This window comes from Sturnira hondurensis, unplaced genomic scaffold (genome assembly GCF_014824575.4).
Source record: "Sturnira hondurensis isolate 20B ecotype Veracruz unplaced genomic scaffold, ASM1482457v3 Scaffold0013931, whole genome shotgun sequence".
NCBI classification, from domain to species: domain Eukaryota; kingdom Metazoa; phylum Chordata; class Mammalia; order Chiroptera; family Phyllostomidae; genus Sturnira; species Sturnira hondurensis.
In genome coordinates this window covers 271,442-290,957 of record NW_028086562.1, presented here as the reverse complement: position 1 = coordinate 290,957, position 19,516 = coordinate 271,442, and the positions used below count along the sequence as shown (strand labels likewise).

At 41.3% G+C, this 19,516-nt stretch overlaps 1 protein-coding gene and 1 pseudogene across 4 annotated transcripts in view; one reads left to right on the top strand and one right to left on the bottom strand.

The window, feature by feature from the left end:
* RERE (arginine-glutamic acid dipeptide repeats) overlaps positions 1-19,516 on the bottom strand; it is a 408,446-nt gene that overhangs the window by 179,253 nt on the left and 209,677 nt on the right. The gene's annotated exons all lie outside the window — the stretch shown is intronic.
* Positions 10,928-11,988, top strand: LOC118998120 (L-lactate dehydrogenase B chain-like; annotated as a pseudogene).

Sequence of the window (19,516 nt, the reverse complement as noted above, 5' to 3'; positions counted from 1 at the left end):
AAAGATTGTCATCACAAGAAAAAAATTCTGCAACTGTGTGTATGCTGATGAAGGTTAACAAGACTTATTATGGTCATCATTTAGCAATATACACATATATCAAATTATTATGTTTTACACCTGAAAATAGTATGTTTATGTCAATTATACTTAAATTAAAAAAAAACATGAGTCAGCAAATTTGACCGACACTCAAGTAATTCTATGGGCACAAACAACCTATTATAAGTATTCAAGAAGTCAGGGAATATATTTGTATGAGCCCTTTCTAAGGAATTTACTAGAAAACAAACTTCAGACAACTAAAATAACTAAAGACTCTACATAAGGACTAGTGGTAAAGAATAAATATTAACAGCATATCCTTGAATAATATTATTTCATTCAACAATGATTCATTATAACTTTGACATGATGCCATAGAAATTTAACTCTTATTTATATCAGTTAGCCTACGGTAAACTGATATAAATACATGTTTCACTTAAGTCACAGAACCTACTGACAATGAGAACTTACTGTAGTTACCTAAAGAACTAAGACTAAATGAGGGTTCAGCAGAAGAGACTATAGCATGTAATGGATGTGTAATCTCAAAATGTTCAGTACTGTCATGTAAAACACGGACAGAGAGAACAGGGAGAATGCCAACAAAACTTTATTTTTACTCTTTTCAGTAATGTAAGTGGTGGTGGCAGTACTGATGCTGTTGACCTGAGACTACTGTACAAGTCAGGTGAGAGAAAGGACATAATTATGGCACACTCTCATTCTGTCTCTCCTGTGTCTCAGATAACAAGGCATCTCTGGGTGGGGGAAAAAAGATACAAATGGAATATAGATGAGGTTAAATAAAAACTCTATAATCCTAAATTTGAATTAGAAATGTCAGTATCATTTATGTGGTATAATAGATCATATTTTCTAGCTCTGTCCATTGAAATTTTAGAATTATTCATGCAATTAATATATAAATAAAAAGATCTGGGAATAATGGCCAACCCAGTAGCAATTAGACCCAAACAACCCATACTATGCTCTAGAAATATTTCTTAGTAAAAGAAACCAGGGAGTTTCTAGAAGAAGCGCTGGTTCCAGGTCTGCTGTAGGAATGGACAAGATGAGCTTGAAGCATCCAGACACACAGATGACAAGGACACTATCAGATCACTAGGGTCAAACAGAACTCCGAAGCCATCTGAAGAGGCTCCCACTAGCCACATGGAGCAATCTGAGTTCAACAAGGATTAAAAATTGCAACCATCTGAAACCCTTCAAATATGTTTAGGGGTACCCAATGCACTATTTGAAAAGTGAGTTAATAGCCCTTACCAGAGAGATTCAGATGGTTGAGTGTTGTCCTGCAATGTTGTCCCACGGGTTCGATTTCAGGTTAGAGTGCATGCTTGGGTTGCGGGTTCAGTCCCCAGTCAGGGAGAATACAAGAGGCAACACATTAATGTTTCTCTTGTACACTGATGTTTCTCTCCCTCTCTCCTTCCCTTCTACTCTCTCTAGAATAAATTATCTTTTAAAAAAACTGAGCAAATAAAGAGAAAGAATTAAGCCTTTACCCTGCGTTTCCCACCTAAACTATAAAACTGGGCAACCAAATAGTAGATAACAGGAAGCACTGCCATATAAAATTATTCTAGCTAATAAATGAAAGCAAAATAATAGAATTACAATCTCATTTTCAATTCCCAGGGAAGTAATAGATGCAGGTGATAACATCAAAAAGAACCAAAAAACAGACAAAACATGCCTCCCGGTAAAAGTATACTACACCATCTGTAATCTTGTCTGAGTGGACCAGACTCAAGTCTGACCAAACCTCTGGACCCAGCTGCCAATGTGCAGGAAACGGAGAACCAAGGCACACCGGTAACTGCGCTGCACAACCTGCAACACCCGTGCTGCAGGAGACTCTCCAGTCAAAGGGTTCTTCAATGAACAAAGCAGTTTAGAAAAGTAAAGGGATGAAAGGGTAAAAGTCTATGGATTATAACTGACTTCAAAGATATATCATAGGTAAAACTAAACCACGGTGTCCAGATAGTGACATTTGGGAAATAAAACTAAAGAGGTCATAAAGAAATGATTACTTTATGATAAGCTCGGACTTCCGCCAAGATGGAGGCATAGGTGGAAACACTGTGCCTTCTCCCACAACCAAGTTTGAATACAACAAAGGTTTGGAGAAACAAAGACACAACCAAACGACAGAAAATTGAATTATACGGAAGTCTGACTACACCTAACAGTTCAACGGGGACGGTAAGAGGGGCGGAGCCAGCAGCGAGCAGGGTCGGGCAGGACAAGGCCCCCCACCAAGGCGCGCAGGCAGTTGGGGTGCGGGGCAGACCGCGGGCGCATATTCGCACACAGTGAGACAGACCACGCAGGCCCCAGGGGGCGAGGGCTGACGGCGGTGGCACACTCGCGTGCAGTGGGACGAAACGCGTGGGCCCGGTGACTGACGGCAGCAACTGCGGCACCGGTGAGGGCCGTGGCGGCAGGCGGTGGACAGGACGCCATAGTCCCTCTTTGACCCCGCCCCCACATACAGCATCACAACCCAGCGACTTAGTTGCCCTTCAGCACCGGTGAGGGCCAGGGCGGCAGGCGGCAGACGGGACGCCAGAGTCCCTCTTTGACCCCGCACCCACATACAGCGTCACAACCCAGCGACTTAGTTGCCCTGCAATACCAGTGAGAGCCATTGTCCCTCTTTGACCCCACCCCCACATACAACGTCACAACCCAGCGACTGAGTTGCCCCGTACTAGTGAACACTTTAGGGCTCTGATCCTGCTATGGAACAGGCACAAACAACCCGAAAGATGGCACAAGAAGAACTCAAAGTCCCAGAGCCAATAACTCTAAGAGACCGAGAAATTGCCAGCCTCTCAGAAGCACAATTCAGGACACTATTTATCAGGATGCTCACAGAACTGGTTGATTATAGTCACAAATTAGAGGAACAAAGTTACAAATTAGAGGAACGTGTGAGGGCTGGACTGATTGAAATGAAGGGAGATGCACAGGAAACCAATAGTGATGGAAAGGAAACTGGGACTCAAATCAATGGAATGGACCAGAAGGAAGAACAAAACATCCCACCAGAAAGGAATGAAGAAATGAGAATTCAAAAAAATGAGGAGAGGCTTAGGAACCTCCAGGACATCTTTAAACGTTCCAACATCCGAATTATAGGGGTACCAGAAGGGGGAAAGAAACAGCCACGAGTGGAAAACGTATTTGAACAAATAATAAAGGAGAACTTCCCCAGTCTGGCAAAGGAAATAGACTTCCAGGAAATCCAGGAAGCTCAGAGAGTGCCAAAGAAGTTGGACCCAAGAAGGAACACACCAAGGCACATCATAATTACATTAGCCAAGACCAAAATGAAGGAGAGAATCCTAGAAGCATCAAGGGATAAGGGGACAGTCACCTACAAAGGAGTACCCATCAGACTGTCAGCGGATTTCTCAAAAGAGACCTTACAGGCAAGAAGGGGCTGGAAAGAAGTATTCCAAGTCATGAAATCCAAAGACCTACAGCCAAGATTGCTTTATCCAGCAAAACTTTCATTTAGAATGGAAGGACAGATAAAGTGCTTCTCAGATAAGGTCAAGTTCAAGGAGTTCATCATCACCAAGCCCTTATTATATGAAATGCTAAAGGGACTTATATAAGAAAAAGAAGATGAAAAAGATGAACAGTGAAAGGACAGCAAACACACAGTTATTAACAACCACACCTAAAACAAAAGCAAACCAAGAAGACAGCTAGATCAGGAGTGGAACCATAGAAATGAAGAACACATGGAGGGTTAGAAACAGGGGGGTGGGAGGGGGAGAAGAGGGGAGAAGGCACAGAAAATAGCATAGATGGTAGGCAGAAAATAGATAGGGGGGAGGGCGAGAATAGTGGGGGAAATATAGAATCCAAAGAACTTGAGACACGTGGTTATAAACTAAGGGGGGGAGAATGGTGGGGGAGGGAGGGTGTGGGTGGAGGGGATTGAAGGGGGGGAATAGAACAACTGTAATGGTATAATCAATAAAATATATTAAAAAAAAGAAATGATTACTTTATAAGTCAGGAGAGTAGTTAATTTTGCAGGGAAGGGAGAGGCTGTCATTGCAGAGAAGCTGGGAGATGGCTACAAAGTCCTGTTTCTTGACTGGGAAGGTAATTACATGGTACAGTAATTCATTAAGCTATACGTACACTTTGTGTGGTTGTTTACATTTGTGCTTTACAATAAGGAGATTAAAAAAAAAAGGAAAACACTAATAGCATACATCACCTACAGAAGAACAGGCATCAGCTACAGTTCTGGTAACCAGAGAAGAAAACTCAGAAGAAGGAGAGGATGTTCTACCTAATAGACAAGTCTCATGATAAAGGTGAATGAACTTCATGCCTCAGACAGATTTCAGCTGGAGACCAGATGCCACAGATGCACTACACACAGCAATGTTCACATATTACAGTGTTCACATATTTATACATTTCATAATTATGCAGTTTGTAGTTAAAAGACAAAATAGCAACCAAACCAAAAGAACTAAATTAGAAAATGTATGTAAGAAAATGGAGAAAGGATACAAGAAGGCAGCTGGAATTGTCACAGGAGTCTACAAAAGGAACCGTGGACAGCTGCTTAGCACATACTAAACAATCTCTTCCTACTCTGGATTGATCAAAATGACGTACTTGCAGTAAAAAATATAGGCCATGGAACTAAAATTTAAGGACAAGTTTGAAATATAAACAAGTAAGACAAAACTTATGACAAAACTAGCGTTAAATTATTTTCTTACACATAATGAATGCCACAGCTTCTGGTGATAGAACAAATATGTCTTCCCAGTTTTCGGTCTCAAAACCTCAGGCCCCCCCCCCCCCGCTCCTTCCCTCACTGTCTACCAGAGTCAATGATCAGGAAAGCCTGGACATCCTGTCTCCAGCGTTTTGCTCATCTGTTCTCTTTGGAACACCTTATAGGAAAAAGGCACAGGCTGGGTTCAAAATCGGACTCAATATGCTATATACTACACTATATGATATTAAGAAAGTTACTTAACTTTTCTGAGCTGCCATTCAAAACTCTAAAAAAATCAGAATCACTGCTGCATACCCTTATAAAAAAAACACTACAGGAATCCTCAGTGAATAAAACACATCATACCTCAAATTATTCCACTGAATTCTAACTGTTCCCTACCTACAATACAGACTGATTAAGAACAAGGACTTATATTTTTGTTGCCCAGCAGATAAATGTTGCTTCCTAACTACAAGTTTCCCTCTTCCCCTCCAACTTCTCATTAATAGCAGCCTGGAGCAGGCCCTCACTCTGGTTCATCTGAGCTATTTTAGTAGCTTCCTAACGACTTCTATGCTTAACCCAATTTTCTAAAACCATAGTCTGATCATGTACTCATGCATCCATGGTTCCCCAATGGCTAATAAATAAAATCCAGTTTCTCAGGATGGCTTTCAGAGTCAGGCATCTCTTTCCCAGTTCTATCGCAAGCCATTCCCTTCACCAAACCAAGCTAGATTCGATATTCAACAAAAATATTCTGCCTCTATCCTTTGTCTCAAGAGTCTCTGTTCTCCAGTCAAAATTCTTCCAAACCTTCAAGGCCCAGCTCAAAGCTCCCACTTCAAGGTGCCCCAGCCCAAGCCCTCCTTTCCCTTGGAAAGCAGTCGCACCTCTCCATGCCCACATTCTCTGTTGAGTACGCGGTGATTCCTAACAGGCATGTCTCATCCCTCCTACTCGTCTTGAACCACCTGAGTGCAGAGGCCACATTTTATTCCTATTTTTACATTCAACAAGTATTTATTAAGCTCTTTCTATGTGTCAGGCACTGTAATGCCCTGGAGCCACTGCAAAGCATAAAATGCGCAAACATCCCCTTCTCCTCCACAGGGAGCTGGTCATTCTTGAGGGGGAGAGTAATTCACATCTCCTTCCTTCTACACAATGGACTTACTGTTATGCAACACAGTATTCATTTAATGAGTGTTGGCTGAACTGTACAGAAATACTAAAAAAACAACAACAACAATTAATACATTGGGGTAATTTAAAATAAGCCACTGAAAACTCTCGTTTAAACTCCAACCTGCAAATCTGGCATATTCTACTATTTCTCTTTCAAAAATATGTAAGTATCTTTTAAAATTCATCAAAAGTCCCTAAAAGGTACTGAGACTAAAAAAGTCCCCAAACCATCTTTTTACAACCTCTTCTAAGGGCAGGTGCCCTGTCCAGGCTCTCTGAGTGGCCGTGCTTTGTTTTATGTGACTGTGCCCAGAGCCTACAGCTGACTGTACCAAGTGTGACCACGTGACCCAAAGACAGCCAGTGCCTGCGCAACCAACAGCATTGGCGGCCCAGGATTAAAAGGCATATGTGCCAAAGCCCCTCAGCCACTGGCAATGGCAACTAAGGATCCTCAGTTAAAGCAGAGCTCCGGATACACAAATGCCATAAGGTGGAGACAGGCCTTTTATTTATTTGTCTTTTCCTAACAAAACCTTCCTAAACTAAAACCCAAATCACCCCTGAAGTAAAAACAGGGGCCCAAGGCCCCTCCTTCTCATGGAACTTCCCAGCCACCATCTTCCATGCTGACCACCAAAACGCACAACCGCAGAATGTGGCAAAAGAAACCACTACCCCAGATAAAAAAACAATTACAATTTGCTAACTCACAAATATTTAACATTTTCATTCATTCATTTAGCAACTATTTATTAAATAGTCACAGAATAAGATGAGATGTTTGCTCTCACAGAGTTTGTTTCTATTGGGGAAAGAAACAAGTAAACAAATAAATTGAAAGATAATTTCAGATGATAATCAGTGTTATAAACACATGAAGACATTAAAACTGGGCAACAGCTTAGAAAATAAAGAAGGAAAGGGGAGGAGGCCCTGGCTGGAATGTGGTCAGAACAACCTTCCAGACTCGGTGACATCTGAGCGGAGACTTCAGCATGAGGAGCCGGTCACTCAGAGATGCAGAATGAATCCAGCAAATTAAGAAAGAGCCCACGAGCCACAGTGAGCAGTACCAGGGACCATAAAGAATATCAAGAATGTTTAAAACAGCTTGTTCCTTCAAGAAATTTCAAATGTATTTACAGAGTTAATTAACTCATGAAACTGTACAGAATTAAAGTAGAAAGCCAGAGAAGCCCTGAGGACAGAGGGACAAATGTGAACTGCTTGGCAGCCTCCAAGTCATTTCACTCAAAGGCCACACTAGTCTATTTGGTATTCTGATTCTGACACTGTTGGGGAAAGTACATAAACCACGCCTTTAAGCTTTCCAAAGTGAAACCTGAAATTTTTCTATTCTTAATTCTTTCACCCTTCAAAAGGCAGTAAACAAAGCAATGCTTCCAGGGAGTGGGGTAACACACAGTGAAATTTGCTAATCTGGAAAATCTGGTCCTCAAATTGCAACCTCCCCCTTAACTGTAAGGTGATTCGACTTCTCACCCTGCAGCCTCCTCAACCATGCTGATTCACAATTGCTGCTTCCCTCCCACTGACCACATGCCTGGGCTTACCCAGAACCCTCTAGCAGTTTCTTTTTCTGGAAACAACCGAAGAACTGCTGAGTAGAAAGAGTTGCCAAGCAACTAGTCTCCAAACTATCCCAATCAACTGATGTCTGGGACGACAGAAACGTACTCGGCTATTTCAAACGTTAAGAACTGAGCACAAGCTTCCTAAATGTTAGTTCACTAAGACGGAAAAAGCTAGTGGGCCTCTTCCAGTTGAGACCTGAAGAGAGGACTGCAAGAGGTTCCCGTGGTGCTGCCATCAGAGCCACCATGCCTTGTCCCAGCTTCCACAGAGTAGCAGGAAAGTAAAGATCAAGCCACCTATGCTAGCAGATAAGGCAAGTTTTTCACTGTGAATAACTTGGTGGTGTGAGGAGACTTTTCTGGGGTAAAACAAGAGAAAAAGGTACATATTCTTCAAACAAAACGGTCAAGAGAAAGATGACATGAAACCAAGCAAGTCCTGACATCCCAGCAGCCACTGACCATGTCTGATCAGGGGAGATTTTGTCACTGACAGACAGTGAGTGGCAAATGATCAGCAGCACTAACTTCCCAGATTAAAAGGAAAAATAAAATGCCAATCACTACTGCCAATAAAAAGACACACCAACCACCTATTTTCAATGCAAAATTGTCTACATAAGTCATTTAATGGACCCTCCCCATCATGCTCCCACATTCCAAATCCAGTCACTATAACTAAAAATTACCCGTAGAATGAGAACTACAGAGGACAACCACCAGTCAGAGGTAACAGTTTCTCCAGCTAGGGCCCTTTTCCCTCTCTCTTCCATTGCCTCATGTCTGTAAAAGCCAACCCCAAATTCGCCAGTTAATTAGGACGCCTCCTCCTGAACCTTAACCACCGGACAGGTTCTACTGTTTGGGGCCCCCTCTGTAGTACATGCCACCATGGCAAGCGCCCTGCTTTCTAGCTACTGCGAAGACATCTGCTTGTACCCTGGCACCTCCTGCAAACACCTGCACGTGCTGAGGGTAGGAATTCAGACTTTTTTCTATCATTCTTTTTTCAATCCCTTCCTCTGAAGGTGCCTAGCATCAAATGCTACATAATGAAATGGTTTAATATACATTGGCTTAACATACTAATGGAAAACAAAGACTTTTACAGCAGAAAAAATACTCCAATGCCAATGTGAAGTACTGTATTAGTAGTGAAAATATTTTATGTGATACTGCTCCTTGTCGATGAAACAGGACAATGAAATTAAGACTTGAAAATGCAAGCCGTGGCTGGCGTAGCTCAGTGGATTGAGCGCGGGCCTGCGAACCGGACGATCGCGATTCGATTCCCAGTCAGGGCACATGCCTGGGTTGCAGGCCGGTTCCCGGCGGGGAACTCACGAGAGGCAACCATACATTGATGTTTCTCTCCCTCTCTCCTTCCCTTCCCTTCTAAAGATAAATAAAATTAAAAAAAAAAAGATTTGAAAATGCAAAATTCAACTAAACCACTTCATTCTTACAAAACTATCTTTTAAACCCCCCTGAAATTTCCACCCTATACACAAGATACAAAAGAGGCTCCTGTCTTTCTGAACCAGTTTAAAAGGTACCTTTTAAAAGTCATCTTTGCAAGCTGTACTTCTACATCTGATCCTGGGTGAATCAAACTTAATCATATCTGTGTAAAGGTAAGTGGGTTTTAGATAAGGGTTTATTTATAGTTGTAACTAAATTCACAAATTTAGTTCTAAGTTATGAAAATATAAATAAATTTAGTATCTGTTGAAATTTTTCTCTTCTACAAATGAGAGCTATATAACCTCCACAGGAATTCACTCGGCTTTTGGCATTCCTACTGCGCTTTTCCATCTGAGACCTGTGCCAGTTCTCCTAATCCCCAGAAACGGCGATGGCCCCTGGGGCCATTATTCTCAGGGACTGAGCTGAGTTTGTGGGCCTGACTCTGTGTTAAATGGTGCTGACCAAGGCTTCATACATGTCCAACTGTGACAGAGACTGCTGCTTGCCTAAGTCAACTTCCACTCTCCTTAATAATGGAGCCCCTGTATCACGGGAGCCCAGCCAAAATCATCTCCAGCCTCCCTTGAAGATTTATGTAAACCCAAGTTGTTAGGCAGGACAACTAGCAAAGCTCCAGAATGGGCCTACCTTAGCTCTCATCTGTGTGCTCTTCTCCAGCTGCCTGGCTATAGGGAAGACCCAGTTTCCCTCAATCCACTGCAGAGTAATATTTTTAAAAAACAATTAAAAAACTGTGGTAGTGCCAAATGTCTACATCAAGTTTCTAGACAATTACTTCCAGTTTCTGTACTTATCTCTGGTGGACTAGTGGCACGCAGTTCAGTCCATGGCCATGACCTGACAACACTGTCCTAGAGCGTGACTCTGACAGCTGTAGCTGAAGTGGCCATCTGTGACCATGAGGAAACCTTGAGAATGGAAATCTGCACTCAGGACAACAGAGCCAACAGTAGGAAATGAAGACACCTGAGGATCAGGATTCCTCTACCAAACCTAGATGGCACATCCTGGAAAACAGACTTTTTACCACTGTGATTTGGGCTTTTACTTTTACTGTATACAGCCAGTCTTAATAACTGATACTCCTATATCTGTAAAACTCTGTAAAATTTTCAAAGCACTATATTACCTGTTTTTATTCTCACATGAAAATAACTCTGTGAAGTAAGCAGGACACACATTCTCGATTTGACATATATGGAAACTAATATTCTGGAAGATTAAATAGCTTGCCTAAAGTAACACACAGCTAGGAAGCATTGATAACAGAACTGAAAACAGAACCCAACTGGCTACTCTCTCCATAAGAACAATCTACCTCCCAGTAAAGTGCAGTTACTTACCGTGATCACGAGTAAAATAAAATATAAGTGATCAGTGGTGTTCTCACAACAAATTACATAAAGTGAGTATGCCGCTGGGTGGAAAGGTGCAACAAAAAATGCCATGGTCAGCTAGTGAAGACAAAAATCAGACTCAATGGCTACAATCAGAGTATATTACATTTTTACAGTTCTAACAAAGCATCTGTGAAAAGGAGATGAAGGGGTAAAAATCACAGGGAATTTTGTAATAATTTGGCCATCAATGTAGCAACTGAACTAAGGGCAAATAATACAAATCACATTAGTTTAGGTTATGACATAAATCCTCAAACTCTAGTCTCAAATAAAATTTGAAACACAATATTCTATCTGGATACAAATAAAATTTGTCAGTAAGTAATAATATTTCTTAAAAATAATTTGGGCAATAATGTCATGATGATAATAATAATAACACACTGTCTTATAAAGTCTTCTCTCTCCTATGCGCAATGACAACTCTTAAGGAAGAACTGATTGTAGCAGCTGCAGAAGACGAGGCAGCAGTCGCAAACAGTAAGGTCACTACTATGGGCGTCAGACAAGTTGGTATGGCATGCACCATCCAGGAAAGTCCCTGGTTGATGAGCTAGCTCTTGTGGATGTTTCGGAAGATAAACTCACAGGAGCAATGATGGGTCTGCAGCATGGAAGCTTATTTCTTCAGACACCTGAAATTGTGGCAGATAAAGATTACACTGTGACCACCAATTCTAAGTTTGTGGTAGTAACTGCAGGAGTTTGCCCGCAAGAGGGAGGGAATCATCTCAACCTGTTGCAGAGGAGCGTTAATGTCTTCACATTCACTATTCCTCAGTCATCAAGTACAGCCTTGATTGCACCATAATTATGGCTTCTAACTCAGTGGAAATTCTCCCATATGATACCTGGAAGTGGATGTAACCTGGATTCTGCTACATTTTACTATCTTATGGCTCAAAAACTTGGCACTCATCCCAGCAGCTGCCGAAGATGGATTTGGGGAGTGCATGGAGACTCAAGTGTGGCTGTGTGGTGTGGAGTGGAGTGAACATGGCAGGCATTTCTCTCCAGGAACCGAATCCAGAAACAGGAACAGACAACGACAGTGAAGACTAGCAGGAAGTGCACCAGATGGTGGTTGAAAGTGCCTATGAAGTCATTAAGCTAAAAGGATACACCAGCTGGGCTACTGGATTGTGTGGCTGATCTCACTGAATCTATGTTGAAAAACATATCCAGGATTCGTCCAGTGTCAAGAATGGTGAAGGGAATTTACAACATTGAGAACAAAGTCTTCCTGAGTCTTCCATGTATACTGAATGCTCAGGAATTAACCAGAAACTAAAGGACAATGAGGTTGTTCAACTCAAGAAAAGTGCGGATACCCTGTGGGACATTCAGAAGGACCTCAAAGACCTACTGACTTCAGGCTTCTAGGCTGTGGAAATGTCAAAACTACAGTGTGATTAACCATGCACTTCTAGTCACCACCCATGCACAATTGGTTTTTATCTTCCTAAATATGTGAATCTATGCTTGGGTGTATGCCTGCAATAGGATTCCTTGAACAAATAAAATTAACTATTACAGTCTGAAAACCAAAAAGCTGATGGTTAGGATCAGCCACTTCATCTGTAACTGTAGACTAATTTTTATTTGGGTAAATTTTCTTTGCCTATGTGAGCATTAAATGTTTTATTTCATCAGCAACAAATGCTAAACTATTTCTCATATCAATACTTACCTAATAAATACTAAATTAACAGAAAAGTCATACTTTTCATTAAATGTATATATTAAAGAGCTCTTCTGCTATCCTGAATATTTTGTTGCAATTTTTTTGACGTTAGAAAAAAGCCATAAGAAAAATTAAGACATGGACTTTCATGTATTTTATTATGCACATTTAACTTTTCAAATTTTCTCTCCAGATATAGACTAATTACCAAAAAAACCCCACATGTATCATTGTTCCTAGTATCCAAATATATTGTAAAAATGCTCAAGGATCATTAGTGAGAATGGGTTCTTGCAAAGAATATCTACTTGTTACAGTACTACACACACAATCATATTTATAGAAGAGATACAGGCATATCTCTTCTATAAATTTGGTAAGTTGTAAATTTGAAATATTCACCAGTTCAAACTAATATAGGAAAGGTTAAAGCAATTACTGACTGCAGACCACACTCAACCTTTAAGACGTAAGGCCATAATAAAGAAGAAGAAAAGAGAGTTCTGAGTGACTCCTTCAGGGGGAATAATTCTCAGTTTATACCAGGCTTAATGAGAGGCCTGGAGGCTATACCCTAACCTTTCCCTGCAAAGTTGTGCTGGAACACGGCCACACGGTCACATTCACTTGATGGCTGAGTCTGAATAGTTGCCAGAGCAGACAAAGCTGAAAAAACATTTACTATCTGGCCCTTCACAAAAACACCTGTCACCCCTGGGTACAAAAAGCATCTGTCAGTAAGTAATGATGTCAGTAGTCAGATACCCGAGCAGTGGCTCAAAATAAGACAGCACTTCTCTGGAAGCAGGCGGGAATGAGCCTTTTGTCTCAGGAGCGCCATGGTGTGAGTGGACATCCAGTTTCGTTCATGAGATAGTAAGACTACCCAGAAAAAGGCTGACCAGAGCACAAAAGGTCTCCAAGCAGTATGCCAGAGATGAACTAGTCTATGACAGAAATCCAGCAACCTGTACTGATATTTCATCTCCCTTATACAGAAAAACCCAGTTTGAATAAGAAGACAAATTTCTCTAATGAGTTAACTTAAGAGACATATGACACGGCGCGCATCTTTGGCAGCAACGCTGGCACAGGGTGTGTGACAGTGCTCAAGTGCCAACGCTCCCAAAACGACCGGAGAGGAACATCAAAACCATTACTGACCATACAGATGCCCATGGCATGTGTCAGTTAAAAGAGAAAGTAAACTGGGGTTCACCCCTCATTGCTTCCATCAGTAGCTAAAATAGCAAGTGCTTAACTATTTAATTTGTACTGATACTAATTTTTAAGCATTTGAATTTTCAAAAAAATTCACATTGCTTTTTGTTAAATGACATCCCTAAAATAATAACCCAAACAATAAGTCCATGGGGATAAGAAATATAAAACTATAAAAGTGGGTAGGAATAAAAACGAGCACACTGAAATTGCACTTCTAAAAAGAAGGAGGCGTGAAGGAAGGCAGCCCACAAAACCACTGCCACCCAGTGCCATCACAGAGAAGGAACCACCTCTGCAGCACAGACTTTCTCGGTCAGATGGAAAGCAGTGTTCCATGGTGAAGTGCACATACTGGAGGGCCAATATGACCTGGACAGTAAAGTCTGTAAAGCAAGGAAGTTTCACTGTAATTTTATAAATAAACTTAACACTGAGTTCTTTTTTTTTTTTAAAGAAGGGAGGGAGAAAGAGACCAAGAGAAACATCAATGTGTGGTTGCCTCTCACACGCTCCCAACTGGGGACCCGGCCCATAACCCAGGCGTGTGCCCTGACTGGGAATCAAACCAGTGACCCTTTGGTTCACAGGCTGGTGCTCAATCCACTGAGCCACACCAGGCAGGGCTCACTGAATTTTTTTTTAATGATCAATCCTATCAACAGTTTTCCAGTTTATCTTCTAGGAGACCCATTCCTGTGCTCAACTCACTGCCTGTTACTCAGCAGTCACTGTGGTTAGTTATATTTCCTCAAAAACCAGGAGGAAGGTGTCATTTCGTCCAAATAGGAAATAAGAACAAGGATGTCTAGGTCTCAACCCTTCTGCCTTCGCCCCCCAAAATATAAAAGGGCAACATGTCTCCTTTCAGATAGAGCAGCATGCTCAGAGGAATTTCAACTGCACTGAAAGAACCTTAATAAAATGCATTGAAAACTTTGATTGTGTTCTCCAGTTTACTGTGACAGGACACCACACGTGTTGTGAAGATTTCCTCACTGGCATCAGACCAACCTGCTGTAACGCCTCCGCCCTCTCTCTCCTGGGCAGATCAACACCCATGTTCTTTGCTCATCCATTCAACCAAAGGGCAGGAAGTAGGAGCTGTGAATCTGGTTGAGGAAATGGGAAACAAATGGACACACAGCACACCACAAAAAGCAGTCCCAAAACAACAGGCTGGGCGGAAAGACAGCACAGAAGAGAAAATAATGAACTGAGGAAGACCAGGCTGCCCACAGCTAGTGACAGGTGGGACTCTAAGGCCATTCCCAGCCCCCCAAGCTTCTACAAAATCATGGAGCTGGGAGTGAGTCGGGCTGCCATGTTGAGAAACAGCAGCCCTCTCCACCAATCCATCCACACTAGGATGCAACCCCAAACTCACTCCTCCCGGGTGAACTCTCCGGCACTGGAGCCGTCCCCAGCAGCTGTGCACCCACTCGGCTGCATTCTACACACGTGGGCCCCTTCCAAGGCTCTGTAGTCAGCTATACAGTTTTCAAAGGCCTTGCTCTCTTTGTATCCCTTCTTCATTAGTCTCCCTGCCTCCTCGATCCTTTCCCCTCCATTCTAGCAGAAAGGCAAAAACGTGATTTTACACCACCTCACATCATGGTTCCACTACAGGGACAAACCCCCTTAACCAGGCTTTAACGAGCGGACCATGCTCCCAGTGAGGCTGAGTTAGGTCTTTCAACAGTACTGACTCTTCCCAAAGAATGTATCACAGCCTCAATCTTAAACACTGAGGCAGAGTCTTAACTCTCCTCAGACTGTTAGAAGAGCAGAAGGCTTCAAACTTCACCCAGAAGATTCCAGTACAATGGACAAGTCCAATGACATTTCCTGGTGATAATGCCTCATGCATAGCTTCTCCCAGCCTGGTGGATGATGGCAGAGCACTCCCCACAAAGGTTCTTCCTTCTCTGCACTCCCAACCTTTGCATTATAATGGGACTAGTTCCACTAACAACACTAAAACAGCACAATGCTAGTTTCTTTTCTCCGGCCACTGAAGCTCATAAAAATGGGGTTGCTTTCTTTTGCAAATTGGTTGCCTGAAATCACACCAGCCATCTAACAGATTAAATACCTGCCCCCATTAAAAACTACAAAAAAAGTCAATTTACATGAATTTCTTCATATGGGAAGAATATAAAACTCAGTGTATATTAATCAGTGTGTCAGGTTGACATAATATGCCAATTGCATTTGATGTGTGCTAATAGTATCAATAAAATAATCTGTTAACCCACCCATCCACAGCTATAAAGAGGGAGAAAAAAATCAAGGTCAAAACAAAGGTATATATGCACCCAACGCTGTCTAAAAACTCCAAACGACACAAGGCCACTTAGGAGTAAGTAAATCATAAATGTATTCAAGAGCATTATAAAATGGAAAGGAATTATCCAAAGGGCTCCACCAGCCGACCAAATTAATTTTAGCACAAAATGCCTCACGAACATCCCTATGAGACAAATCACCAGCTGGGGCAAATCCCAGATAATGAAACACTGCAAGAATGGCTCTTTTTAATAATTTAGCCCATCAAGGAGTGAATATTGATTCTTGTTTTCAGCAGAAGTGTTATCTTCAGCCTTATAGCTCAGTGACATCAAGGAACTTAATCACAACGCCTTTCTTGCCATGCAATCCTTAACCTGTCATCTTGGTTTTCTGTCATTCTTCAGGCCATGTCGAGAAAACCCCTGGCCTCACGGATGAGCCTTCCCCTGCTTAACCCACAGTGACCACAGCAGCATTTCAAGTTCTACAGATTAAACATATCAGTCAATTATCATATGCCAGCTGCTTTTTCTGTTAAATAATTTTCACAATGCACCAGATATCTTTCTACATTCTCATCTTGTTTGTTAACAAATCTGCTCAGTATCTTAAGAGCTGACTGATATTCAATCATAATGTAAGTGTGCCAATGTGTGGACATTTCTAATACATCCAAGAAGACATTACTAACAAAAGGGGAAACACCAGTGGAAGGCACTAAGTATCAAACACTGTTTCCCCATTCCGACACATAAGGTCATAAAGTTCCTAAACTTTCAGGAAAAATGAAGTAAGTATTAAATTAGTGGTAATACTAGTTTATCCATACTTTTGCATCTTTATATACCATAAAAATACTCAAAACTTTTAAACTGGAAACAAGACAATGATTTCTGATTCAAATACAAATCAAACTGCTCTCATCCCTGACAGAATGTCCCACACTCGAGTTTCACTGCCCTAATACTCCATCACATCACTCGGCTTTCTTTATGCTGTGGACAAGGAGATCCACCTTCTACGGAGTGTGTGAGAGGGGTAGTGGGAGTTGGGGGCAGATATTCCTGCTGCTAATTTGCCTTTCAATGTGACTCTAGAGCAGGGGTGTCAAACTCATTTTCACTGGGGGCCACATCAGCCTTGTGGTTGCCTTCAAGGGGCTGAATGTAATTTTGGGACTGTATAAATGTAACTACTCCTTAACAGGTAAGCGAGAGCTCGGTGCCCTCGGGCTGGATAAAACAAGGTGGAGAGCTGGATTTGGCCCACTGGCCTTGTGTTTGCCCCCTATGTTCTAAAGCATCCCTCCAAGATTTTTCAGATCAAGGTACCCTAATCTGGAAAGCTTCAGGTCCAAGATCGGCACACAAATCTTTTACTGGACACCAAAGACATTTGTAGCTATCTTTTTAGGTTCTTCTGCTCTTCCCATCCAAACTGTAATTGTTACAAGGCCCCACCAAGGGCAAGGAAGCAACACACTCCATTCAATACAGGCATCAGAAAGAATCATCACTGTCAACAAACTGTAACCATGAGCAGCAGCCTCACAACAACATGTTCCTCTGCGTGGGGATGAACTATTTTTCTGTGGTAAGAGCACAGCAAGCTCCATTCTAATAAAGATGCAAAAGGCCAAAAACCAGCGTTTTGGACCTGCTATTAAGTAAATGCAAACAAAACCATAAAAAAGCCTCATGATACATTAGCTGATGTACACATGTGTACAAGGTGTATGTTGTATGAGTTTCACAAGCCCATGAGAATTTCAACAAGTTAGCAAAAAAAAATTTAACTTGAGCTATATATTGATATTTACTTGCCATAACCTTGGCCAGAAATATTCTCCTGGTCCCATACCACTCTCACTTTCATAGGAAGTGGAAGACAGGGTAAATAAACACACACTAGTCAACTCCTTATAAAAAATAAACATGCATACTAGGTTTTTCTGCCTAGTATTGGTCAATCTTTCTCTTGACTATATCAAATGCAATACTTCCTCTGTTGATGGTCCAACTCAGTCACAATTAACATATTCCTTTTTTAAAAACCCTTCATTACCCGAAATTTTAAAAGTGGGTTTTTTTCCCTGTCTTAAAAATGAATCAAACGATTAATTCAATGGTTAAGGAGCAACCTATCAGAGTCAGGCACTGCTTTAGGTGCTGCAAGCAAAAGGTGGATGAAATGCTGCTCCTTCGTTCAATAAGACCAAAAGGAGACTGCAGATATAAAGTGGCCATGGTGTGATGTCACAGACACAGGCTAGTTGTCGCTCCCTAAAAAGGAGCAAGAGATGGGAAGCTGAGAGATGAAGAGGATTAATTTTTATTTTCAATTTGTATCTTACATTTTATAATATATTCATCTTCTGCATTATTTATTTTACAACTTCATTAACAGAATTTAGAGCTACATCATTTTGACTCTGAAAAAATGCACATACAATCAAATAACTATGTACTACTATCATAACTGTCACAAGCTAATAAGTAAATAAGATAAATGCAACATGCTATATGTGTGCCAAGCAAGGGCAAAGTCAAATCATGGCAAGATACTTTTAATACAAGTGTCTCAGTGATAATAACAAAAATAAAAGTGATAGAAAATTGAGGATCACAAAGAACGCAGTAGTTTTAACACGCCATGTATGCATGCCCAATGCCTAATAATCTGGGCCTGCTTATGCAATCAGTCACAAATTTATGTCAAAAGTGACTATTTCATATCAGTAAAACATCATCATCACTCATTCTATTAAATGAATGTTGAGCCCTGGCCAGTGTGGCTCAATTGGTTAGAGCATTGTCCTGCAACCAAAAGGTTGCAGGTTCAATTCCTGGTCTTGGTGTGTACCCAGGTTGTGGGTAGGATTCCCAACCAAGGCAGGAGGTAACCAATCAATGCTTCTCTCTCACACTGATGTTTCTCTCTCTCCCTACCTCTCTCTCTAAAAGTAATAAAAAAACATCCCAGAATTAGGATTAATAATAATAATAATAATAATGTTGCTAGTTAGAATTTTATTGGTGGTGTAGTTTGGTCTAAATTAATTTATAAATGCTCCCTTAAAGCTGTATTAGGGATATAAATAAACAGATTATACCTAATCTGTGTGTTGGAGAAGGCGGGAAATTAAGTAATATCAGAGAACCACAAAAATCTTTTTTTTAGGTAAGTAAGATACTCAGGTTTGAGAAACATAAGAGGCCCTGGAGCTGTACCACAAGTTCTACATCCTGGGAAGGTCATGACTAATCCATCTTTACAACAGTCACCGGGTGGAAGCCAAGACTCCCACTCACTAAAGCCAGTCCATCAGAATCCCCTGGGGAGTCCTGGACACCAGAACAACTAAAATAATATTCTGGTTTTACAAGTGAAGAAACTGAGGTACAGAGACTTAAATAACTTGATCATTAGCAAATGTTGCTAATGTGAATCAAACCAATATCAAAATTCAAACAGCAAAAATGTGTTTTTTTCTCCTGGAGTCTAAAAATGGAACAGAACACCCCAACAAATTTCTCCTTTCTACAAAAAAAAAGTTTGAAACTTCATAAAGTCCTTGCACTGCTATAACAAACAAACTTGAAGACTCAAAAGTTCTCTTCCACCCCCCACCTATCTCTCTCTCACGTTTTCTTTCTCTCCTTCCTGCCTGCCTGCCCCCCCCCTCACATTTTACTCAAAAATCCCAAATTTAAATGAATGATAGGTGAATGATGATCTATTTTCAAAGACAGTAATTCAGTGGTAGTACAAAAAAGGTTTTTAAACAGGTGACATTCTGCAACTGCCA